This window comes from Ischnura elegans, chromosome 6 (assembly GCF_921293095.1).
Source record: "Ischnura elegans chromosome 6, ioIscEleg1.1, whole genome shotgun sequence".
Taxonomy (NCBI): Eukaryota; Metazoa; Arthropoda; class Insecta; order Odonata; family Coenagrionidae; genus Ischnura; species Ischnura elegans.
Window position 1 is genome coordinate 55,803,436 of NC_060251.1, and position 24,803 is coordinate 55,828,238.

General features: G+C 39.5%; 1 protein-coding gene across 2 annotated transcripts in view; it reads left to right on the forward strand.

Moving 5' to 3' along the window:
• Nucleotides 1-24,803, forward strand: part of LOC124160735 — a 200,039-nt gene that overhangs the window by 10,733 nt on the left and 164,503 nt on the right. The window lies entirely within an intron of this gene.

The following is a 24,803-nucleotide window of genomic DNA, read 5'->3' on the forward strand; positions in this document are numbered from 1 at the left end:
AAATTTCTAGGTGATAACGTTAGTTTTAAACGAGTAATTCTTCATGAATAAGGACGGCTCTAGCGGAAGGTATGTCTTGTCACGTATTTTATAAATTATCGTAGTGGGACTTTTTTACGTGCACGATAGGGTCAGGATTTGCCACTTACGGTGTTGGATGTTAGAACGGTGCTTGTATCCCCGAAGAAATGTACTAAAGGTCGGGAGTATTGATTTCTTTATCTCTTGTTTGTTATATTCTTCATTGAATTGGTTGTATGGCTATTATGAACTCCTGTCCCTCGATAAAAGAAAAAGATTACCTCTCCGTCGTTGAAATTTTTCTATCTTTCTTTTAGCAATTTTTACTTATTTGTTTACTTGTACTTTTGGTAGTTTTTCCTTGTCATCCTGGGTATTTTTCAGGATTTCGGATGTAGAATTTGTTCCGCGCTCAAGACGATAAGGATTTGCGCATGAGATTAGGATCTACGCATCCTTTAGGATTTATTCATGCACAGGATATACGACCGTTTGAGGTCGAACGATGAATTTCGTTACGTTTTCTATAACATATCGCCGAGCGACTTCTTTTGCACGAACGAGATGGTTACGATTTACGCTTTTACGAAGTAAGCTGTCAGAATTTTACTTCTTGTCCCGATGAAAATATATTGCAACTTATAAATACAACAGAGTATGTATGCATTGTGTAACTTATTGCTTAGACAACTAGGAGATAATTTTCCCATTATAGATAACCGTCCTCGTTCTTATAAATTTTATGAAATGAATCGCGCAGCTAACGAATATCTGAACAGTGGTGAAGATTATCTTTGAGCACTCGCTTGCCATTTATGCTATGTATGAAAATTGTTTTCAGCCAAATATCCCGTATTGTGGCGTTAATCACCGTTATCATCGCTGAGGATTTGATATGAATAATCTATTTTCAACCTTAATCTATTGAGAGAAGTATAAGTACTTCGAATTAACATTTTATGACTAGATAATATAACAATTGAGTATAGTGAGGACAGAATCTGCTTGCATAATCTGTAGTAAACTACTTCTGCAGTTGGTCTTTGTGCATTTCTGTTGTGAATTTTGGCCTGGAAATTAACATTACCATGGGATGGAATTTTCTTCAATTTGACTTATTTCCTGTCATAAGCTGTTATATTTCAGTGAATATTGTCTTTGTATGTCTTGTCTTGTGTATTTCTTGAGAGATGAACAGTTAATATGTAATAGTTGCACCCGACTTCATTACGTAGCCTACTTATTTTTTACAAAAACGTTTTACCTTTCATATATAATTTTCCATGAAGTATTTTTTTACTGTGAACAATATTTATCGAAGTAATTTATGCTTTAATACTGATTATAACGATAATATTCCAATGGGCTTACCTAAACTCGCTTCATACTGAGCAATATTATTATAAAGCAATTCTTTGGAAAACACTGATTCTCGCGTGTATTGGAATGAATATATCCGTATTGTATTGCGAAGCCCATCAAAGGGGGTTTTGGTAGGATTCTTTTAAGCAATTTTCCAGGAATACTGATGACTTGGGGCTTATTTTCTGTTTTCATTAGCGGTCGCCACGTACAGTTATCGAATAAAACTAACCATTCTCGCAGCGATTGTTGAATTATGTTCTTAGGGCAAGCTGATTTTATTGTTAGTGGTAACTAAGCCATAATGCCGTAAGAACCGCAGCATGAACGCCCTAGTTTTTGATCGTTTATTGTTTACAGTTGCCCTCGTATATTTATCATTAAAAGCATTTTGGTAAGTCAGCGATCTAGGTGAACATTTTAAATCAACAATTTCGTGGAGTTAACATTCTCGAAGCTTTTACCAGAGTGTTTGTTTTGACTCGATCAGCCGGTCGTCGGGAACTCTTTAACTCTATAGCCCCAGCCGGCGTTGAAATCTTATTCGCTTTGACGATGAGTCAGCCAGCCCTCTCGTTCTGCTGTGGGGAGTGCCAACGTGAGGTGCTCGCCGGAGCAGGCACTGCCGGGGGAGGGGAGGGAAAGGAAGTAGGGGGGGTGTAAGGGGGAGGCGGGAGGAGGAGCATTCTCACCTGTGGAGGGGAGGGGGAAGTTGTGACGCTGCACAGCTGTGTGTGTGGAAGAAGGTTAGAAGGCTTGCTTGGAAGGGGGGATGGCTGCTTTAGAAGTTGTCGAAATACGAGTTGTTTTGGAAAGCCGGATCTGGCTATTTCTTTCTGTTTCGCCTCCCGCTCGAAGGTCCCGAGTAAAAGGTGCGTAAGGTAGGGCAGGTTTGGGAATAGTTTAGCGCCCAGCTAGCACCTTGTCCTCTTCTATCGTCAGTGCTATACATCTACATAATACCTTGCGAGCCACCTCCAGGGTGTTTGGCAGGGGGTGAGCAATCGCCAACGTGCAGCATGCAAGAGGACGGCCACATGCACGCCGCACGGTCATACAATTATTAATTAGAAGTCACATGCTAAGTGTTCCCCAAAGTTAATTTATGCTAATTTTTCCTAATTACCGGCATGTATGATTGCACACGCCGCATTGACAGTCACTGCCGTTCCCTTACACACACTCGTCGAAGGCCTTTTCCTCCACAGGACTGAGCCTTGGCAGCCAGAACCCCTTATCCATTGCACATTTTTCGGGGAATACCGGAGAGAAGGGACGAAAAAGTATGCTTTAAAAAACAAAATAATGCTAATTGAAAAGATTTGAAGTCTCCATTTTACCCTCACCTCTTGCGGCTTGAAAAAATCCGGCATTGAAAAGGTGGAGCAAGGTACGTGGTCTCCCATTGTTTGCCGGGATTCGAACCCGAATCTCCCGATTGCGTGTCGGTTCGCTCTGGGAAGATGGTTTGGCGGTGTAACTGGCTAAATGTAATCGGAGGATCCGGGAACGAATTCCGGCTAAGACAAATATTTTCATATAAACTCAAAATGGGTGAGACTGCACTATCGTATTGTTGATACTCACTCAAAGCTCTTATTTAATTAAGCTCACGAATAATTATTTTGGACAGTTATGATCGTCCAACGTTATAGTTTTCGTCCAACCATAATTATTTAATGTCCTTAAAATCCAGGGTATTAAAACAATTAAAAAAGGCTGAAGAAACAAGAAAAACCGTTTTCTTGGTAAATAATCTCTTCCCGATCAATCAAAAAATGCTTAAAAATTGTCTCTCCAGCACCTCCAGAAATAAAGTCAAAACGTTTTATCATTTGAAGTAGCAAACTTAGTCACCTCTGCTCCAATTAATGAAACTTTGAAGTTAGCGGAAGATATGTTGATCGATTTTTCTATTAATGCAGTAGTCAGAGATGAACAGATCACATTTATGAGTGTCTGTACATTACAAAATTACTCTTTATTCCGTAAACAATTTGCACTCAAGAAGATGGATTTGCTATGGGATCACCTTTGTCTCCACTTTTACCAGAAATTTTTGTGGACCACCTTGTGAATTAGCTATTTAATTAGCCATGTTACGAGTACCAGTATGAGTGGTCTTATATACAGGGTGTCCCATTTATCTTGACCACCCGAAGTAACTTAATGTCCAGGTGCAAATCCAAAATGTGTCAAACAAATGTTCATTAGCCGTCAGGGGGACATTAATCAGCATGGCTGCCTTCCTTGTAGCTTTGTTATTTACAAAAATATGAACAGCGGTATGTCTTTTTTAAATGGAGGAAATAAATTGCCGAACAAAAAATAAATGGTGCCATTTACGAAAGAAATACCGCTGTTCATATCTTTTTAAATAACAAAGCTACAAGGAAGGAAATCATGCTAATTAATGTCCCCCTGACGGCTAATGGACATTTGCTAGACACATTTTTGAATTTACATCTGGATCAAAAGTTATTTCGGGTGGTCAAGATAAATGGGACACCCTGTATATATGTATACTCTGAGACCTTACATCTCCGACCTTTTCGTTGCTGGTCTTTCGTCGGTCTTCGCTGCTATGGGAATACCGCTGTATGACGCTGGAGGAAAAGCCGGCTGGTGGTGGAGTGTCGGGGGATTTCGCGAATGCCCCGAGGACTGACTCCCTCCCTCACTCGGACAGTGCGTCTGTCGTCACTAGCTAGCCGAGAAAGCTCCATTTGCACTTCTCCATGCGGTACAACTAGCAGCTGCTTCAGTCAACACTTCCCAATAGTCCTCACTCTCTTTACACGCTTTTTCTTAACTTCAAAGCACTGCAGGAACAAGTGACTGTGTACGCAGTCACGCGCACGGGTGCACTTAAATACACCAACGGATGAAGTTCGCCATGAAAACATATTTGACTTATCCGGGATTCGAACCCAGATCTCCCAATTGCGGGTGAGGTGTATTAGTCAGTTAACACCACCAAGCCTGGTAGTTAAATTATTTGGGAGAAGTTTCTTTAAAAGCTATGGTTTAATCGGTTGCATGATTCACCACAAAAAAGTAGAAAATAAAAATTGAATATGACTATAAAAACACCCTATTACCAAGAAAAGTATAAATTTCACTAAAATGTAAAAAATAAGTTTTTCGTCACTTTGAGAGGAAAGCTTGGTTTCTGATTAAGTTTAGATATTTATATTGCCGATCCATACTCAACTATAATGTTCTTCTACGCTCAATTCCAAGAAACTCATTCAGAACCCATATGCTATACTGCGAGTGATTAAAATTTTATTTTTTTATACTTGTAGTGCATTTTATGCCGTTTTTAGAAAAAGAAAGTTTTAAAATATCTTTTTTTTAAATGTATAATTATTTCCCTTACATAACGCGAAGCAAATTTTTTCTCTCATGAGGCAGAGTAATTATAACAATGATTTCGGAAACGGCAGAATTTCATTCGCCAGGAATTTTGAGATGATCAGTATTTGGTAAATGAAAAAACCTTGTTTGTGTCCACAGTTTTTATTAGCCTACTACGTGTCTCAGAGAATCAACTTCGCCATCATCAGGTACAAATACATTCTTCTTATGACCTGATGAAGAAGCTGATTCGCTGGAACGCGTTGTGCGCTAATAAAAATTGTGGACATGCACAAAGTTTTTTCATTTATCATTGCAATATGCTCCACAACGTCTCGTCGAACACCTTTGAATACATCTTATCAGTATTTGCCCATACTATTGAGGCCACGGAACTGTTGCTTATTAGACTTTTGTTTGAGTTTTGATTTCTTTTGTCCGACTTTCTTATGAATTGAGAAGACAGGTGCAGGTTTTATATTGAGTAGTTAATTTTTTTCGGAGCATAATAATTGAATATATTTGACTAATAATAAAGTTAACGAACTTCCACTAGTTAAACTCACCATAATTCTTAACCACTTCATTTTGCCATAGCTTTCGAATGTTCTCAAGGCTTAGTCACAGATGCATCAGGTTAAGGTTAACGCAAATCAGACATTATGAAACCGACCCTCAGCGTGTTGCATCTACTCTTCGGGAAAAGTTGGAGTGATGGCTTCGGTACCTTTGATGATGCGTAGAGAAAATGCTTTGTTTCAAAACTTTGCTGAAGGGACTTCTGCTCTTTTGGATTTCCGGGTTTCTCATAATAAAACATGTAGTATTGAGGATGCCATTTGGACGTAAATGTGTAATCAGGCGTTTAAAAAAAATAAAATGAAATGGCCCTGAATAATCGGTATCTACGAGGAAAACATCTACCTGTCGATAGCCGGGTATCATCATCATCAGGTCTTTGATGATGAGTCATTGCATTGGTATGAATTCAGTTCCACTTATTTTCTTTTTATCTCATGTTGGTCGTTAATTTCAAAACGTCCAATTAGTGGCAGCTATGTTACTTATAGTATATTATTAATCATCATCATTAGTCAACAATCCTAAGATTGGTTTGACGCAGCTCTCCATTCCTCTCTCCTATCCGCTAGCCTTTTCATAGCGACGTATTTCTTCTTTTTTACATTCTTTTTAACTTATCCTACGTAACTCATTCGGGGCCTTCCTCGGCCCTTCTTCCCTTCCATTTGTCCTCCAATGATTGTTTTCATTCATCATCATCTTAAATCAACAATCCTAAGATTCGTATATTATTGATAAGAAGTATAATAACTGCTATCAGTGCGTCTTTGTAAGTGTAACTAGGTTGAGAGGACCTTTTCCTCCCGTTAATCACCGCAGGTTTTTACACCCTAAGTTGGTTGAATCGTTTATAAACGAACTTATATTATTAGTTCCATTTTGGAAACTAAGGCATTTCACTGGGCAGCACTTCGACGAGCAATGTGTCGGGCAAAGCCTAGATATGTCGTCCTATTGTGCACTCACATGAAGCCCGTGATAACTTAAGAGGCTTCTCTTAAGTAATTTTATCCCCCTTCTCTCCGCTATCTCTTCTCGTTTCATTCTTTGGCCATGAAATGCCTGCCACGTGAGATGTATCCAAGATCGCGAGAACTGAAAAAAATGTTCGAGTGCTTGCGATTATCTGGGAAAGAGGTCGCTAAACGCGTCACTGTCTTGATCGATGTGCCTATATATACTTCGCACGGTAAACCATGCTTATTTGTATTCCGAGGGTCTGCAACGACCAGTCGTTGACGGCGAATGTGATCGGGCGAATCTCACGATATTTTTTCTCTTAATAGTCTTTTAATTAAATGTGAGAATGAGTATAAAATTTTGGTGTATCTCAGTCAAAAAAATCGGAAATTGCATTTTGCAAATAATGCTCCCGTGGTGAATGAATCTATGTAATGTGTCTATAGCCTCGCTCTTTTTCGCACTAGATAAAATTTACGCTAGATAAAATAGTAAATATGGTAAAATTAAATGATTTTTGAAGAACGTTTGTTTATATTATTACTCTCTTCGTTAAAACTTTCGCGGATGCTCGTCATTATGATTAAAAACTTTTGGGCTATGTCGCCGCGTCAATGCTTTGGATGGCCCCAACGTTTCCCGACCGATGCTGGTCGCTTTTTCAAGCATTGACGCGGCGACATAGCCCAAAAGTTTTAAATCATAATGATTATTACTGTCCTTGGAAATTGTGATCTTATTTCTTTGTTTTAACTGATACACTTAAAAACCACGATGTAGTAGATAAGATGACAAGCATTAAAAAATTTTACTTAGGACCTTTTATAATAATGAATAAAAACGCACTGCATTTTATAAAATACCATTTTTCTTACCATAAAGTAAGTTTCTAAATTTCTACATAAATGTTTGTTTTAATAGCGTATTTCTTTGAAAAATTAGAATTCAGACAACATGGAGGTGTTGTTGCAAGCCGTTTTCTTTTCATATCTTTATGATTACAGCCGAGAACTCGTCGTTGATATCGTTATTCTTACTTTCAAGGCTCCGTGCCTCTCGGAGATAAGCGGATGGCAAATGTTTTTCTCTAGATTTTCGTTTTAGTTCAAGCGAATTTTAGTTTAAAGTGTGATGGCTTACGAGCAACGGACTGAAATATTTCTACCATGTGAGGACGGAAAGCGGTCGTAAAACTTGTGGAAAGCTCAACCTCGCGGCGAGTGTGGACAGGGCACCCTTGAAAAAATGGAGGACCTTACCTGCGCCTCATGAGGATAAATATTTTCCCCTCGTCTCTCCTCACACTCACTTCAACCTTTCCCTGGCAGTGGAAAAGACGCAGTGGACAGGTTAATGGCGAGCAGGAGCGATGTATGATGAAAGAAACAGTCAATTCGTGTAAATGGTGGTAACTTTGACATTTTACTTTTGAATGTCCCGTCTATATCTTACTTTACCTCGCGATATTCTATATATTTTTTTTACTTATCATATTACGGTTTACAGTGGCTGATTGGCACTGAATTAATAAATTTATCATTTTTGGTTTCCCAACAAAAAAATAAATAGGGAATAAACCATAATTTTAGTCGTTATGTATGGTGTAAGGATAACAGAAGAAAAAAGAAAGGCTTGGAAACAACTTGTTCGCAGAGAATTAAAACCTCCATTACTTTTATTCGATTGAAGAGAACTGAAATTAACTTTGTGGAACAAAAAATTATTCCATATCATTTCCGAAGAAATTGGGCATTTTCGAATTTTCCTTAGGAAATTTGACTTTGCTTCGAAATAAGCGTTCATTTTCGAAATTGCATTTAAAAATCTGCAATTTTCTGTTGGCTCTAATGAAAATGCTTTTCATTGCGTATAAAAATGTTAACGTTAGTTTGAAATATTACGTGATGTGGATAGAAAAACTCCTACAAGGTGCACCGTATTGTTATATTCATGATAAAAATAAAGCATAGTAATGTTAATATGGAATTTTTCAGTTAATTTAAAATTTATGCAATTTTTGCAAAGTCAAAACTTTTGTTATTGGCGCTGCAGTCTGCTCTGATGGCATGATAATCGTAAACGTGAGTAAATATTCACTGACAAATTTACATCCTGCATATTCGATCGTTTATGTTCATATGAGTGACTCAGAATTTACTACAACGATAATTTATTTCCCAAATATTTCGATGCAGTTCGTGTTATCATCTCCTGAATGATACTAATTGCACTGGAACTTACCGGATATCATTATTATTATTTTGGATATTTGCGACTACAATTTTAATATGCGCGACTTCTGCCAGATTGAACCTGAAAAGAAACAATCATTACCGTATTTTTTCTATGTAGTATCAAAATATGATTTCGGTCTGTTTATTGTAGATGTTTGAAAAAGATCTTCAATTGGAAAACGTGGGATGAAGCATTTAATTTGAATTTGCGTAGCCAGGGCGTAATCTCTGTAAATACTCTGGGAGTAGTGAGGTGCAGTTTGTCCTTGAGAATGGACGATGAACTGCTTCTTCCTTCTTACTCCTACTCACACCTTCCTCACCCTCTCACTTACGAATGTCTCTGCTGTGTTCCTTTTCTCCTTCCAACCGTTTGAACCCGGCTAGACCGGTAGAGTAGTCAATATATTGCAGTGGATACAGTGATCTCAAATACTTGAAAGTTTATTTCTATGTAAAACTTGTAAGTATATTTTGTAGCAGGTAATTTTGGTATTTAACCATATATATATAACCATATATATATTCCAAAATTGGTAAGTACGTGCTAGCATCTTTATGCCTTTCGCGCTTATTGTAATCGGTAATAACTAGTGAATTTAGCGAGAATAAAATCATTATGGTGCGCATTAGAAGGAGTTCTTGTTCGGAGGACCGGGCTTTAATCATGTGTGATAGTTTATTACGACAGTAACAAATGTCGGAATGTCTTTTTATAGGCCATTTATAGTTTTATATGTGCTTTTGTGCTAAGCTTTTGTGAATAATGAAGTGAGATAGAAGAACTACTTCTTAGCCGTCGCTAAAGCAACGTTGATGGATAGGACGAATTTGGGTAGCTTCTCTTGTTACCTATACATCCCAAAGGTTAACCATATCACTCTTCATTACGTCTAATAACTATTTCCTTTGCTTCTCTTTCATGCTTTTCAACATTCTCGTTCTGCTCTATGTCTCATGTCCTTTTATCCGGCCGTATTCCATCTCCATCATTTCCCCTGAATTCCGTCAATCTGTGCCTGCAGTTAAAACCCTTTTTCTGCTCTAGTTTGTGTAGGTAAATGAATTTCAAGGTGTGTTTTGTCTTCTTGTGAGACAAAAGTGTCGCCTAAGCCTTTATAAAAAAACCGTTTCCGTGCTTACGCTCATATAATTATGAATAACCTCATTTTGGGCGCTTATGCATAGTGTAGAAAATTTGTGTTGCGGAATTTTCACCCTGGATAGCTGATGACAGTATCAACCAAATTTACTCATGATGTTTAGGTCAAAAACTGCTGAAAATGAAAATTTTTAAACTGCTGAAACTTTGAGCCGAGCGCTCCGATTGGCCTCGAGTTTGCATTGTTGCCAAACGATCTGGACAACTCATGATTTCGAAGGCTTGCTGGAGATCGTGATGTATCCAGGGCATCCGGCAACAGGGCAAACTCACGGCCAATTGGGGCGCTTGGCTCAGTGTTTATGTAGTTTTAAAATGCTGTATTTTATTCGACCCAGACATTATTGGTAATTTTGGTTCATACTAGCATTACGTATTCAGGAGTAAAATACAATCACAGGCGAATTTCATCTTTGGTGTACATAACGTTTCACCCTTGCGCGTTAATGCGTACAAAGTCACTTGTTTGATGCAGTGCTTTGATTCCCATTTTGTGGGCTTATCCTGGCCGTGGGTAAATAGGCATTGATTATTACCGAGAGGACTAGGTGATTTGCTGGCCCACGTCACTACACCTAACACAATTTCTTTCTTTACTTTATGTCCCATTATTTTCTATCTCTCTTTACTCTCTAGCATACATCCTTCCAGCCATATATTCTTGCCCCATTGCTTGCCGTTGTCCTCTATGCTTCCCATCCCCTATGTAAGGCATAAACCCTTTTTGTATTCCGCGTGGGTGCGGGTGAATGATGGTAGACCCGCCTTTCATCCATCCTTTTCCTCTATCCATTCTCTCAGCCTTTTTCCACCACCCACAACTGCATACTCTCTCTCTCTTATCCCACTTCCTTTCTCTATACATCGCCGTGCGCTTTTCTTTTTTTCTTCTCCTATCCTGTCCTTTTGTCTCCCCCGTGAAAATTTATACACACAATGTGAGTGCACGTGAACCTCGCTCCATTTATAGTCCTCACGGTATTCGTGTGTGTTTATGTCCGCGTGCGTGGCCGAGGTACTTATCTGTGCGCCGCTCGGCGGCTTGTGTCCAAGCGGCCCGTCGTTCTTCTTCGTATCTCCCCGCGGTCGTCATAGCTCGCCGCCCGAAGGTTGCCGAGTGGTCTAGCAGGTTTTTTTCCTGCCGTCATCGGTTGTTTTGTCGTCGAGGCGACGAGTGGTGCAAATTCCTGATACCTTCCGCCTATTGTTGGTGCCACAAATAAATATCTCTTGTTTTCGTGTTTTTATTTCCTGATTCTTGTCGTTCAGGCCATATTTTATGCGAATTCTCTCGACTTACTTCGTCTGTTTCATCGATGAAAACTTGGAACTGAATTTTAACCCACTTCCTATTGTCGGATCGGCTTGATATTCTGCACACTTGCTTACTTTTCGATATCTCAACTGCATAAACGCTCAACATTCGCCCACCGTATCAAATCCGCTCATCTAGATAGCCCTTATAGTACTAGATGAGCGGATACTATCCGGCGGGCGATTGTTGAGCGTTTATGCAGTGTAGGTATCGTTTTGAGAGCAATACCGTGTTCAATCTAGTATGCTTAATTTTTGTATGATCATGAGCAGGCTTTTTTCATCCGTCATCGGTTGTTGTTGTTGCCGGGACGACGAGTGGTAAAAATTCGTGATACCATCCGAATATTGTCGGTGCCATCAATAAATATCTCGTTTTCGTGTTTTTATTTTTTGAATCCCGTATTGAAGGCTATTTTTTGCACGATTTTTCTGAACTTACTTCGCCTGTTCGTCATGTGCCATCGATAGAGTATTGAAAATTGATTTTATACCCACTTCCATTCTCGGATAGGCTATATATATATTGTGTACTCGCCTGTTTTTGATGATAATAAAATATTTCATTGTAAGACATTTTAAATTTTGTTCGGATGAAAATCTTTGAACTTCGTAAGCCATTGGCAGTTTTTGACGATCGTTGATCATAATGGATAACCATCTTTGGCCATTGGTAGTCGATGACTGTGGTTCGATGTAGAAGCCATTTCATTGATTTTGTGCATAGCACTCGATAAAATGGCTCACGGAGCAAGCCTAGAATCCGAAAGAATGGCCTCTTCCGTTGCCTTGGAAACGGGGGCCTCCTTCGTGGCAAAACAAACGCGGCTTGGCATCCTCGAGGTTACCGGTCATTGCTTGTTTTTTGCTCTGTTTTCCTTGCCCTTCGGCCACTTTAGGTGCGCGCGTCAACTATCCTTTGTTCTTCCCCATTTTTGTGCCTGCGGACATTGTTTATTGCCTAGGTCGCTGCATCGGTTTCATTGAAGGTTCAGGAGTGCAGTGCACGTCGCTGTTGTTTGCGCTACCGCTCTGTTTTTTCGATGCGAATGAGCCTTCTATTAGAGGTCATGATGTCGAAGAGAGAGTCGGAAAACGGAGATGAAAAGAATGCCTTTTGGGTTCCTGAGAGAGAAACGAAGCGGAAGGAGTCTACAGTGCAATGCATATACTTGAGGGCTCCTTGATATTTATTTATTTATTTAATTAAGGAGTTGCTCACATACAGCATTTCTGCCAATTTATAGTGACGCAGTAACAAACATGAAATTTTAACATAAAATATCTGAACAAAGAGTACAGGCATAAAGGCCATTTTACACGGTACACGGAATTGCGCAATCTCACGTACGTACGAAGGCGCGATCAAAATTGCGTCGTGCAAAGCGGTGAATTGCCAGAACACATGCGAGAATGCGTGGATGCGAGACGGCAAAATAGCCCCTGTTCTAATTTCTTTCATGCATTCGCGCAATTCCGCGCCATTTTAGAAATTAATGCAGCTCTAACCTGCGCCATTCCGTGCCCCGTGTAAAACGGCCTTAAGATAGTAGAGAACAAAATAGAAGGCACGAGGAAAGGGAGGTGGAGAGGGAGGTTTATTTATTAGCCGAAGAATGGGACATGGCGAGTTTGGCAAATGAGTTTAAGGGCAGAAAAAAACGGATCTATATTCTGATCTGGTAATGAATTGAGCAAGGAGCGAAGGCGGTGTTGGAGTGAGCGCTTAACGAGAGATAGTCTAGGGATAGGCCTATGGAGTAAGGAATGTGTACGAGTTGGTTGGCAAGGCACTCTGAAATTAATGGATGAAAGCAAATCAGAACAATCAATGTTTGAATTTAGAATATTGTGAATAAGTTTTAAGTCTGTTTTAATCCTTTGTTGGGAGAGATCAGTCATTGATAGAGAAATAGGAGTGAGCTGGTGGACATGTCACGTAAGTGGGGAACTCTGCGTCTTACGATTCTGGCGAAGAAGCTGGTTATACTGTCAAGAGAGGTGAGGTTAGAGGGAGCTGCGATGGACCATATGGGAGAGCAGTATCCGGTGACTGGAAGGATAAATATTATCCGATTTGAGAAAAAATTAGGATCTGAGACCCTGATATAACAATACCCCAAATAAAATCAGTCCACCCTAGTGTGCATCTAGGAAACAAAATCCTATCAAATTGATTGTCGTTTGTCATTCCTGTACTCTAAGCAGTCCCTGTAACATGCTGAAGTTTATGAAAATGCATTATCGAATGATCATCAACATAGCCTTCTTTTGATTAGGGTCTTTGCGTATTGGCGCGAGAACACCATTGAGCCAATTGAATTGAACATTGACCCAATTAACCCCATTTCAAACACTCCCTAATAAACCACTATGTAATTAACCAATAAATGATGAACACTTATTCCTAAAAAAAATGCGTTTGCGGGGAAGATTTTAAAAATAACTTCAGGTAGGTCTTTCCACTCTTTTTAGATGGAGATATAAGTAAAGTAACTTGCTTCTTAGCAAACTTAATTCAATCTGGTGGTCAACCTTAAAGTTATAATGCCAAGTTACAACATCCTGGTGGTCTACAACAGGTAGAATTCCCTTTAAAGTAAAATTTATCATCATCATTGTCACCTGGCCGATTCACAGATTTCAACCTTTGAACGAGAGTCGACGACTGCTGGCGAGAAAAGCAGAAACTTCAGCCGCAGAAACGTTTTAAATAAAAAAAACATTTGGGAATGAAACTCGTTCGAATATATCCGCGGATGTTGCATACTTCTCAATATTTTCCCTTTGATCGATAAGCATGAAGTCTGCATATTCTCCATGGTATCCAATCGCATTTTATCCGAGCCACCGTGCGTAATAAACGGCTATGCTTTCTACTTTCTGCCTTCTTTCTTGCAAATTATCGGGTGTGGCCGGAGAATGCTTTTCGGTTGAACGAAGATCCTATTGTTCCAGTAATAATTTAGCATCACTGCGTTGCCCTCATTTTAAATCGTTTCCTTCCAAGAGTTACGAAGCTTACGATATTTCTATGATGCATGAAGATACAGTAATGCTTGAGCTTTGGATAGATCTTGGATAAGACCCTCAATCGGTTATCAGAGTAATCGCGGGTAGCCAATAGGGTAGTTTCCTTCATCAAAGAAAACGAAAGGCATTGATTGCAATTCGTTACCCACCATTAGTGTATTCATAATACACAAATTATTTGGTTTTTGAAATACCGGTTTAGACGAATGGCAAGGGTCAAATTTTATCCTCATTTGAAAAAGGCCAGATTGGCGCCCATGCGATTCCACTCCACGTGACGTCACAGGGACCTAGTTTCTACACGAGAGGATAGGAGTTATACATCGTCTGAGGTTACCAATGCATGCATGAGACACAGAGCTCAGGGAAACATGTCTTAATAATCACCTACTAAAACTGGCTAAGGTCGGAAAGTTTTCTTCGTTTGATAAGGTATTAATAAACCTTTTTTAAGCCAAGCGCTACCTTTCAGCAAGGTACTCAGCTACCCGCTGGCAGCCTGCGACGTATCAGCGCTAAGCCTCGCCTCAAGGTCACCTCACCGGGCGGGAGGGGGAACCAGAAATACGACGTACGGAGATATTTCCCGGCATTCATACTTGAGCGTCGCGTTTTCGCGCGCTTGAAAATTTTCACTTTTCATTTAATCGCGAAAAATAGATATTGTCATTTAAAAATCTAAAAGCGTGAAATACGTACTCCAGGAGTAATAATCTTTCGATTAAGGCAATCAAAAAATAATAGGAAACCACCCTATTGTTTTGCATCCTGTCGCCACGCTGCTTCGATCCGATAAATCTGTTTTCAATAGCGGCGGGAACAATGACTATCGTAAATCCACCAAGAGACACTTTTAGCTTGTTCTTTTTTTATTTATCAAAACATTGGTTATGCGCAGAAATTGGAACGGCCAGTCATCTTATAACATTCGTTATCGATCAACCTTTTTTTTCTCCCTCGACATTTTTGAGAAAAATCAAAAAAATTGAGTTTGACTCTACATTTCTGGCTTGGGTTACCTCTATGTCTTTTCCCTCTGATGGGTATTTATTGCTCGGTAGTCTCCAATAGGTTTTCTCAGATTTAAACGAGAGGTCTATCAGTTTGTAGCCCAGGATTTTATTCTGCTAGACTTACAGGCAGTACTGCCTTTGTGTCTCCCACTACTTCCTGCAGTTGTAATAGAGCGTCTTTTATCAATATTAATGAGCTGATGTGAGGGTAGTTCTGTAAAAGTGTGGAGGAAAGGCGGTGGTATGTGCTTGATCTGGAGTGAAGCGATTTACTGTCCAGAAATGTGGACGCCGAGGAAAGCTATCTAAACCAGTGGTATGTATACCTTTTAGTTTGAATGGGAAAAATTTACCGCGTAAATTTTCTTCTTTTCCTGTACGTTCACTGAGCATTTTATATTAATGCCCACGGCCAGGGTACACTGCAGGCTGTTCATACATCAATTATCGGATTAAAAAAATCGAATAAATGCCCACATTATCAATCAATCCCGCATCACGAGTTACGCCGTCAATACAGGTACATTAAGGTTTGGCAATCAGTAAGATCCTTAATACTCCTTCACGTTTGCAAGGTTTTATTTTTTGATTATTTTTTTAGAGCAATGTTTTATCTCTCTAAATCCCTAGGTTTTTTCAACCGTCGATAGTAATAATAAGCATGCTACCAAAAATACGAAAATCAGTCCTCCTGAGAACCTGTCATGTTGTCCAACGGATCCTTTCCATTGAATAACTGAAAGAAACCTAATAGAACTTGACGTAATCCGTTCACTACGAAGAAATTTTGCAAGATTGCAGTAGGAAAAAAGAAGATTATGATGATAATAATGATACTAGTGATAATAATAATAATAGTTATAATGATAATCATAAGCAACCACATCAATTCCGTCCACAGCGTATTCCTGCGCTGAAATTATCGTTCGAAATATTTTTCGGTGTCTCTCAGACGTTCCCTCAGGCCCTGCAGGATAAGGGACATTTTTTAGTGTCTTTCGCGATTTCCCAGTACGGTCATCTCGAGTCTAAAGTGCAGGGAAGAAAAAAAAGAAGAGTGAAAAGATCTAGAGCCTTGTGATTGACCGGTCTTTCGGCCTTTCCTTCATTCGTCCAACTCCCCTCTCTTCCTCTCGGAGCAGATCCAGAAGTTATGATTCGCCGTGAACATGCCTTATTTTCTTCCTCTCCCTCGGAACGCAGTCTTGTTCATCCTGACCAAAGGTTTTTGACGGATCGACGCGCTAGCTCTGTCCAAGCGTGACCATTCGCGCCATGAGTTGACCGGGAGGCGGGGTTGGGAATGATTTTTTTATCGCCATGCGGCTTGAATCATGTAAACAGTGGGAATGCCTGACATGTTGGACAAGGAGATGATAACTCGATAGCAGATTGGGAGGGGACAGGGTTTAGATGGAGCGAGTAATAAGCGGGTGTAATATTTAAAACCATTTTCAATGTGGCCAAGCAGTAAGCAAGGGTAGAAGCCACGGTTTACGTGGAAAATACGTATCGTATTATTAATGACTGTTTGGGAATTGAGGATATTACACGCATCGCGGCATCTATATATACAAACGAGGATGTCTGTTGGTCTGTCCGCTATGTATTTTCATACGGCTCTACAGTTTGCAATCAAAGTTAGTATATGGGTGCATCTCATGCTCTCAAACCCCGTAATGCTACTTTCGGTTGCGTCCGACGCGTCCCTTGCGTCGTTTTCTCATTAGAATTATTTGTTAATCACAGCGTACAACCTCTAAGATTGGACATCCTGCCGGAAAGGCATACCTCTTGGCAATGTCAATGAGAAAATATCCTCTCTGATCATAATATCCAAGTTCGAAGTTTCTCCACTTCTCATGGTACCTTCCCGAGCAACGCCGGGTGGCTTGCTAGTTTCCTAGATAGATAGTAAATAAGTAAATATGTGCATCAAACAATACTATGTTAATATCTGAAGACCAGCAGTCAGTGTAAAAGACACATGAAAATCCTCGACCTCCTAACCTCACGATACATTTAAATGCCATCTTTTTTTATCCACGTCATTTCGTAGCAAAACCCCTTCGTGATGTAGTATCCGTAATATTCCTCCTGTGACACTGACACTCATTCCGTTTTATTTTCTCGACATTAACAATCGGAACACGATCCTATTACAGATTTATTTTCTGAACTCTTTTACACATTCTTTTTATTTTTTGTGTTGTCCGTCGCGTCGAAAGCATTGATGGCGAAAAGCATTGCTATAAGCGAAAACCTCCCCCTCCTTTGGAGCGCGGCTTCGTCTTTAGAGGTCCATAGCCGTCGGCGTCCGCGCCGTTCGATCCTCGGCGGCGTCAAACCCTCGGGAGACAGCCGCGTGCATTATACGTCCCTCCTGAGGCGGGCTCCCACTCGTTTGGTGCCATATATGGCGGCTCCGCGGGTCGGCTTTATGGTTTGAAAGGCGGTCACGAAGACAGCGAGGGAAGAGGGAGGAGCAAATAAAAGCAATGGAGCAGTTATTCTTTGTCCTTCAAAGAGTGTAGCACCCCCCCTCTACTCTTCTCTCTTTCTTAGTCCGAGCGAAGGGTCATGCGTTGCTCTCGAGATGTGGATATACGTCTGGCCGTTGCTTTACTATCTTCCTTACCACGCCATTGTTAAAAGCTTCGCAGTAAACGTAACACAAGAACTGATAGCTTCAAGCTACAGTATGCGAAACCTTTCCATCATCATCATCCCTATACAGGGATGATTTTGCGAACTTCCCGATCGTTTTCCTCTTACTAATTCTTCTTCCCTTTTTCGATACGCTATAAGGCGTGCTCTCTTTCATTCCAGTGGCGTAGCCAGGGGGGGGGGGTCCGGACCCTCCCCACCCCCCGAAATATAAAAACTAGGGATGGGTCGAATAGTAGATTTCTCGAATTCGAATATCGAATTCGAATATCAAATCATTGCTCGAATATTCGAATACCTCGAATTTCGAATACCTCGAATACTAAACTATGAATGTGAGAATGTTTGACTAGGTCGCCTAAGCAGCAGGAAACCCAAGATTTTGATGAGTAATTGTGATTGCCTTTAAAGGATTCAAACAGGAATTTAGCTGATTAATGGAATATTTTACTTTTATGTAAACAATAGGGTAGTTTGCTTCATCATAGAAAATGAAAGGCATAGATTGTGATTCGTTACCTACCATTGGTGTATTCATTATATACAAATTATTTGGTTCTAGAAATACCGGTCTAGACCAATGGCAATGGTCAATTTTATCCTCATTTGAAAAAGGCCAGATTGGCACCCATGTGATGCCACTCCACGTGACATCACAGGTACCTAGTTTCTACACGAAAGGATAGGAGTTTTACATCGTCTGACGTTACTAATGCATGCATGAGGCACACAGCTCAGGGAAACATGTCTTAGTAATCACTTATTAAAACTGGCTAAGGTCGGAAAGTTTTCTTCGTTTGATAAGGTAAGGTTTGGTAAGGTATCAGCGCTAAGAGCCTCGCCCAAGGTCACCTCACAAGGTGGGAGGGGGAACCAGAAATGCGTCACACAGACCTTTCCCCATCATTCCCACTAACGCGTCGCATTTTCGCACGATGGAAAATTTTCACTTTTAATTTAATCGCGAAAAATAGATATCGTCCTATAAAAATCTAAAAGCGTTAAATACGCACTTCAGGAGTATTAATATTTCGATTTAGGCAATAAAAAAATAAAAGGAAAGCACCCTATTTGAGCATTACGCCAAAATGCTAAGCCCCCGTCGTATTTCTTCGTCTTTCCGGCATTTATTTTCCTGCGTAAAATGCTTAAATAAAGTCATAAATATGTCGTGTTTGGTCTTATTCTTTCTTAAATTACGCGCATATTACTAATATTTCAATCCAATAAAAGTGTAATATCAATTGCCGAAAGTCATTGATAGACACCTTTTGGGCTAGTAGATGACTCATGCAGCAGTTGACCTCCAGTAAGGGGGAAATTCGAAGCAGGTAGGTAGAAAAAGGTCAGCGGGTGAGAAAAGGGGGTGGGTGCGAGACACGTTATTATTTTTCTCGCGTAACTTGATATTTTTTTCGAAGCTTAGGTCTTCGTAATACGATCCCTGTGCGAGGTCTGATCTTTTGTTTGATATCGGAGAAGAGGAAATCGTCAGAGTGGGTGAGGCTGGGTGTGTGCTGAAGGGAGGGGGATAGTGGAGATCGTGGGAAATGCGCCAATGTCACCATCCCACGGCACTGAGTTCCTCCTTGTGGTAGTTTCATCTCCTGGGGAAGATTCAAAATAATTGCCTGTCGTTATTAGCCGCAAAGGAGACATGGTAAACACCTCGTCTTATTTTTATCAAAAGACGAATGCGGGAAAATGGTCAGTGGGGGAGAAAGAGTGAAGGGTGAAACGCGATTCTATTATTTTCCGGTAACTTGATATTTTTTTCGAAGCTGAGGTCTTCGTAATACGATCCCTGCTCGAGTCGGGACCTTTTGTTTGATTTCGGAGAAGAGGAAATCGTCGGAGGGGGTGGGGCGAACGCTGAATGGACGGGGATAGCGGATCGTGGGAAATGCGCCAATGTCACTGTCCCACGGCACTGAGGTTCTCGTGATGGGGGACACCTGGGATTTTCGGATTTTTTTCACACGATCAATTTCGGTTCCCCACGTCGAACTCTTTTCACCGCTCTAACGGCTCTAACCCGCGAATTTGATATAGTTCGTAAGGTTGCCTAAAACGGCGCTGCATGCACTAAACTACTAAAGTTCTCCTTTTCCGAGCCAACTACCAACGACGAGCGAGCGACAGTGTATGACGCGAAATTCTAAGTATTCGAGGTATTCGAGACGGCACCTTTGGCATAACTATTCGAGATCTCGAATATCGAATACTTTCTGGTATTCGAGGTATTCGAGTATTCGCGGATACTATTCGCACATCTCTAATAAAAACGCAATTATTTTCCTTCATAAAAGAAAACGAAATATTGAAAAATCATGAATTTACGTAGTATTTATTTCACAAATGAAGTTTTTTCGATTATAAAAAGTGTTAAAATTAGTTTAAAACCCTCTACTTAGTTGGTACCCTGTTTTTCAAAAAAGATTTTCCCCCTATTTTTGGACCCCCGCCCCCCTGAAGGAAATTCATGGCTACGCCACTGTTTCATTCTACCCATAAATCCTATTTTCTTCCTCGTAATGCCCTCCTGGTTACCCAACAAAAGGACGATTTAAAATTCAGGCCACTATTTATGTAGATATCACTAGGGGTGCAGCAGGGGCAACATGCTTACCCCTGATCTTAAAACTCATTTTTCTCGACTCAATGATGCAGTTTTGGTGTGTTTTTCTGCCGTCCTCGTGTGACGTATCTTTATTATCCTCCTCTAGCGATGCTTTTTGACGGAGATAAGCCTTATCTTATCTCGTATTGCTTGAAAATGTGCTCCGTGAAAACGGATAGTCTGGACTAGCGCTTATGATTTTATTTTTCGAGGCGTCAGCTGTAGTAGCTTTGAATTAACGCGTTTCCTCTAGGAAGCGTTTTCATTTATCTCTGTTGTCGACGTTGTTAATTTTAGACTTTTACTGGCATTGCAGGAATTGTAGGAAGTCGTCATTATCTCCGCGATAACTTACGATCCAGTGCGTATGTATACTAACAGACATCCTCTAACGAAAGTGCACGCACTCTCTATTTTCCGTACATCCAATCAAAATTAATATTTAGAACACGTTTTTAAAATTTTATTAATTTCATTAGAATATTTCATAGGTTTTTATATAAAATATCATTTCTCCCACTCTGCATGGCACTTCCTCATTCGATTTCGATCGATCCATTTTATCTTCTTAATTCTTCGGTGGCACCACATACATTTCGAATACTTCCACTCATGGCTTCTCTGTTTCTGTCAACTTCTAAGCCTCCCTCCCAGAGAGAAACACGCTCCTTATGGAGCAACGGATGAATCGTTTCCTTACTTCTATGCTTGTATTCTCAGCTGTAAGTGGATTATTTATTTTTTAAGCAAGCCCTCCGTCCAAGTTTAATGTATTGACGGAGTCTGATACACAGTTGAGCAATTAGCATCCGAAATGCGTGCGCATTCATGAAGGAATAACTTTCCAACAAAGGCAAAACATTCAAAAAGACAAGACTTGCCAGCGGTTAGTAATTCCTACAGCAAATCCATGCAAGATTAGAACTATGGAAAAAATAAATACATGCAATGAGCCGACGTAGCGATTGACGCCATTAATTCTATTATTCGAGACATCGTTGCTTGGTATAGTCTGAGCTAGCTGGACTAAAATTAACTAACTCATTTTTAATTGTGTGATAATCCGTTTTAAGGTTTATGGGTTGGATTACAATTTCATATATCACTTCTTTTTTTAATAAAGCGGCCTGGGTTTCGATGGATAATAATCATACTCCGGTGTAAATTATCTATTAAATATAATCATGCATCATGCGCATTATGATGACTGCGAGTCAATCGCAACGCGTGTTGTAAGCTGTGAAATTGAGTGGACACTACGCTATCTCTGTTTATCAAATTACGTACGGTATGTACTAGGCATCTGCGGCATATCTTTAATACCTTGGATATCTTAATAGGCGTAAATTATCTATCGAGCGGAGAGAAGAGTAAAGGATTTACGGCGGAGATGATGCATGAATGGTGAGGTATGAAAAAATGATCAAAATAGGGAACATATTTTGAATAAGAGTCAATTGGAAGAAGAGAATCCGAATAAGTAGAAAAGAACTTTTAAAGACAGGACACCGTTGTCAACATTAAATAGATACATCTGCATAAATCGATGAGAGATTCAGAACCTCTAGGATGTTTGGCATGGGGTGATCAATCACCAACATGCAACATACAAGACGACCGCCACATGCAAACCACACGTTCATAGTTCACATGGACTGCCCATTCACGCCCGACTTCTTGTGTGGGGGTTTTCGTGCTGTGGGTTTTTCGCTGAAGGATACTACACCCTTATCCTCATGTTTTTTTTCCCACAAACAGAAATCTTTTTTCTTACATAAAATTTTCACATATACTTGTTTGACATTTCACAAATAGTGTATATTATATATGTTTTGTATTGTAAACGTTTATCTACTGTTTTGAAATATGTTTGCATTGACGCTATCGAGGGGTTAGGTGGAAGGGGAGACTTCTTAGTCTCAACCTCGCCCAAATAAAGACATATTATTATTATTATTTTATCTATTTACATAATTTACAGCTATTTAGATAATTTACAGCTATTTAGATAATATCGATAATATAGATTACTAGGCGTAAATAATGTAAATAGATAATTTACGCCTGATAATCTATATTATCAATAATGATCATAACTTATCGAAATACGGGTCGCTTTATTTAAAAGAGAAGAAAGTTATCAGTAATTGTTATCCAACCAAGAAACTTAAGTATAGCTGGAGTCTGATATACGGTGAGCAATCAGCATCCGAGAACCTTCAACGTAACATCCCTCGTCGGCGATAGCGCTGAATGCTTTCCCCGAAAAGCTTTCCCTCCGTTCCCTTTCGAGAGCGTTCCTTCAACCCTCATCTTCGACGACGGGGAGGCGATAGAAGGGCGCTTTGGTTCCTGGTAAGAGTGCGTTGGCCGAGGGACCTAAGATTTGCGATTCAAATGAGGTGAGTGAGGGCGTTTGAGAGCGAAAGAGGCTTGAGGGAAGACGGGGATCGTCCTGCGTCTCGTTCAACGTTCGAAACATCCCACTCTTCACTGGACCTGGTTTATCGCTTTTCTCCGGGATGCTGAATTTTTCCATAGTAACTGGGGTATTTTCTACACTTGCATAACCACATTGCATAAGGTATTTACTAGGTATTTACAGCATACCTTAAATACCTTGGATTTTTATATAAATATAATGGCATTTATTGACATATGACATTTAAAATCAAGCAATGCATGATCAGTGCAGTATAAAATACGAAAACGTCAAACGTATGTAAAATAATAATGACATTTAACATCAAACAATATATGATCAGTGCAGTATGACATTACAAATTTTACGTATGAACAATAATGATGACATTTATTGACACTTGACGTTTAAAATCAAGCAATACGTGATCAAATCAGTGTAGAATATTACATAGTTAAGTAATAAACAAAAAATTCTTATGTTCATTAATTATGTATCTTTTATATAATAATCGTTACAATTTTAATTGGAAATATTTTTAAAATGAAGCAATCGTCCCGTTAGTCCGTTATAATTTGTTAGCTGGTGCCAGTTTTTATAAAGTTCACATCCTGTTTTAAATTATCTTTTTTATGTCCTTAGTCAAATTGTTTACAATTATTGTAATATCATTTTATTTTTATTTTATCGTACAATGTACAGACTGTCCAACTATTCGTGTGTTATTTTTGACCTGTAATTTTAGTAACTTCGCCTCAAGCCTTTGCAAAAAGCAATATTCATGAAAATTGGCATACTTATGGGGAGAAAAGGTCTTTAGTTTTGTTGAGCGTAAGCAAAATTTTACAATATTAACCTTTTGGCCTCACAGTGTTAGTGCAAACCATAATTTTGAATTTGCCTTATGGGGTTCCAATGTTAAAAAAATCGAGAAAGAAAAAAGTCTGAATTTCATTGACTAAGATGCCAATTTCTATGTTTTCGGTCACGAGAAAACCGAAAATAAATTTTTATTCACGAAAATTTAACAATTGACCCAGTAAGATCACACTCAAGGTCATAAAAGGGTGGCAAAAAATGGCACACCAACAAAAGTGTCGATCCATCGGTTTTAAAGGGTGCCCAAGTCAATGATATTCTCTAAATACCCATATTATACACTAATTGACCTCCTAGGCTAACACGGAGGTCAAAGGTCATAGAGGTAACCGTAGGGCCATAATGACAATCGACGTGTCGAAGCATAGGTTTTTAAGGTTACCCTAGCCAGTTTTGCTGTTCCTAGATCCGTGATGTTGTTATTTTGACTTCCGAAGGTCATAATGGGGGTCAAAGGTCATGGAGTTAAAAGTCGGGCTACCATGACAACCAACTTGTCGAACAGGTTTTAAAGGGTACCCTTGGTAGTTGATTCATCTGATAATTAAGTCATCAAATTTTCCACGCTAAAAATATCTTAAATATGTAAGGAAACAAATTTTTTTGTCTATACTTAACTTTTAATCGTCGACTAGTTTCGATACACTGTATCATTTTCAATACTAGTGATAAAAGACTTTTCGACGATGAAAAGTTATGTCGTAGAAAAAGTTTTTTTTCTACTTCAAAATGGGATTACACAAAGTAAAGCCCTCAGCCATTCAGTGCATCGATACTTTATACACACCTCTGATCCGTGAAATTACATAATGGGAACCTCAGAGTTATATTTCCCTATCTCTGAATCAGATTGCGTATTTGAGTCAGAGTAAATATCCAATTATTGAAAGATAATTTAAAGTTCAGATGCCTGTGGAGCTGTATTTCAATTCGATTTATAATTAAAAATTAGAAAATTATTATAGGGATTCCTTACCTCTCGAGATGGTTATGAGAAGTCAGTTAAAGTCTGGACGTGATTGCCAATAAATTATTTTCATCGTAGAGACGTTTATGTACGAGGTTAGTGTTTTCATCATGACCTTTCTGAGAATTTTACTACCACTTTGGAACAAATGAGCAGGTTGATGCTTTATGCATATAAATAAATATAAATCAATTCGGTCGTTCTTCG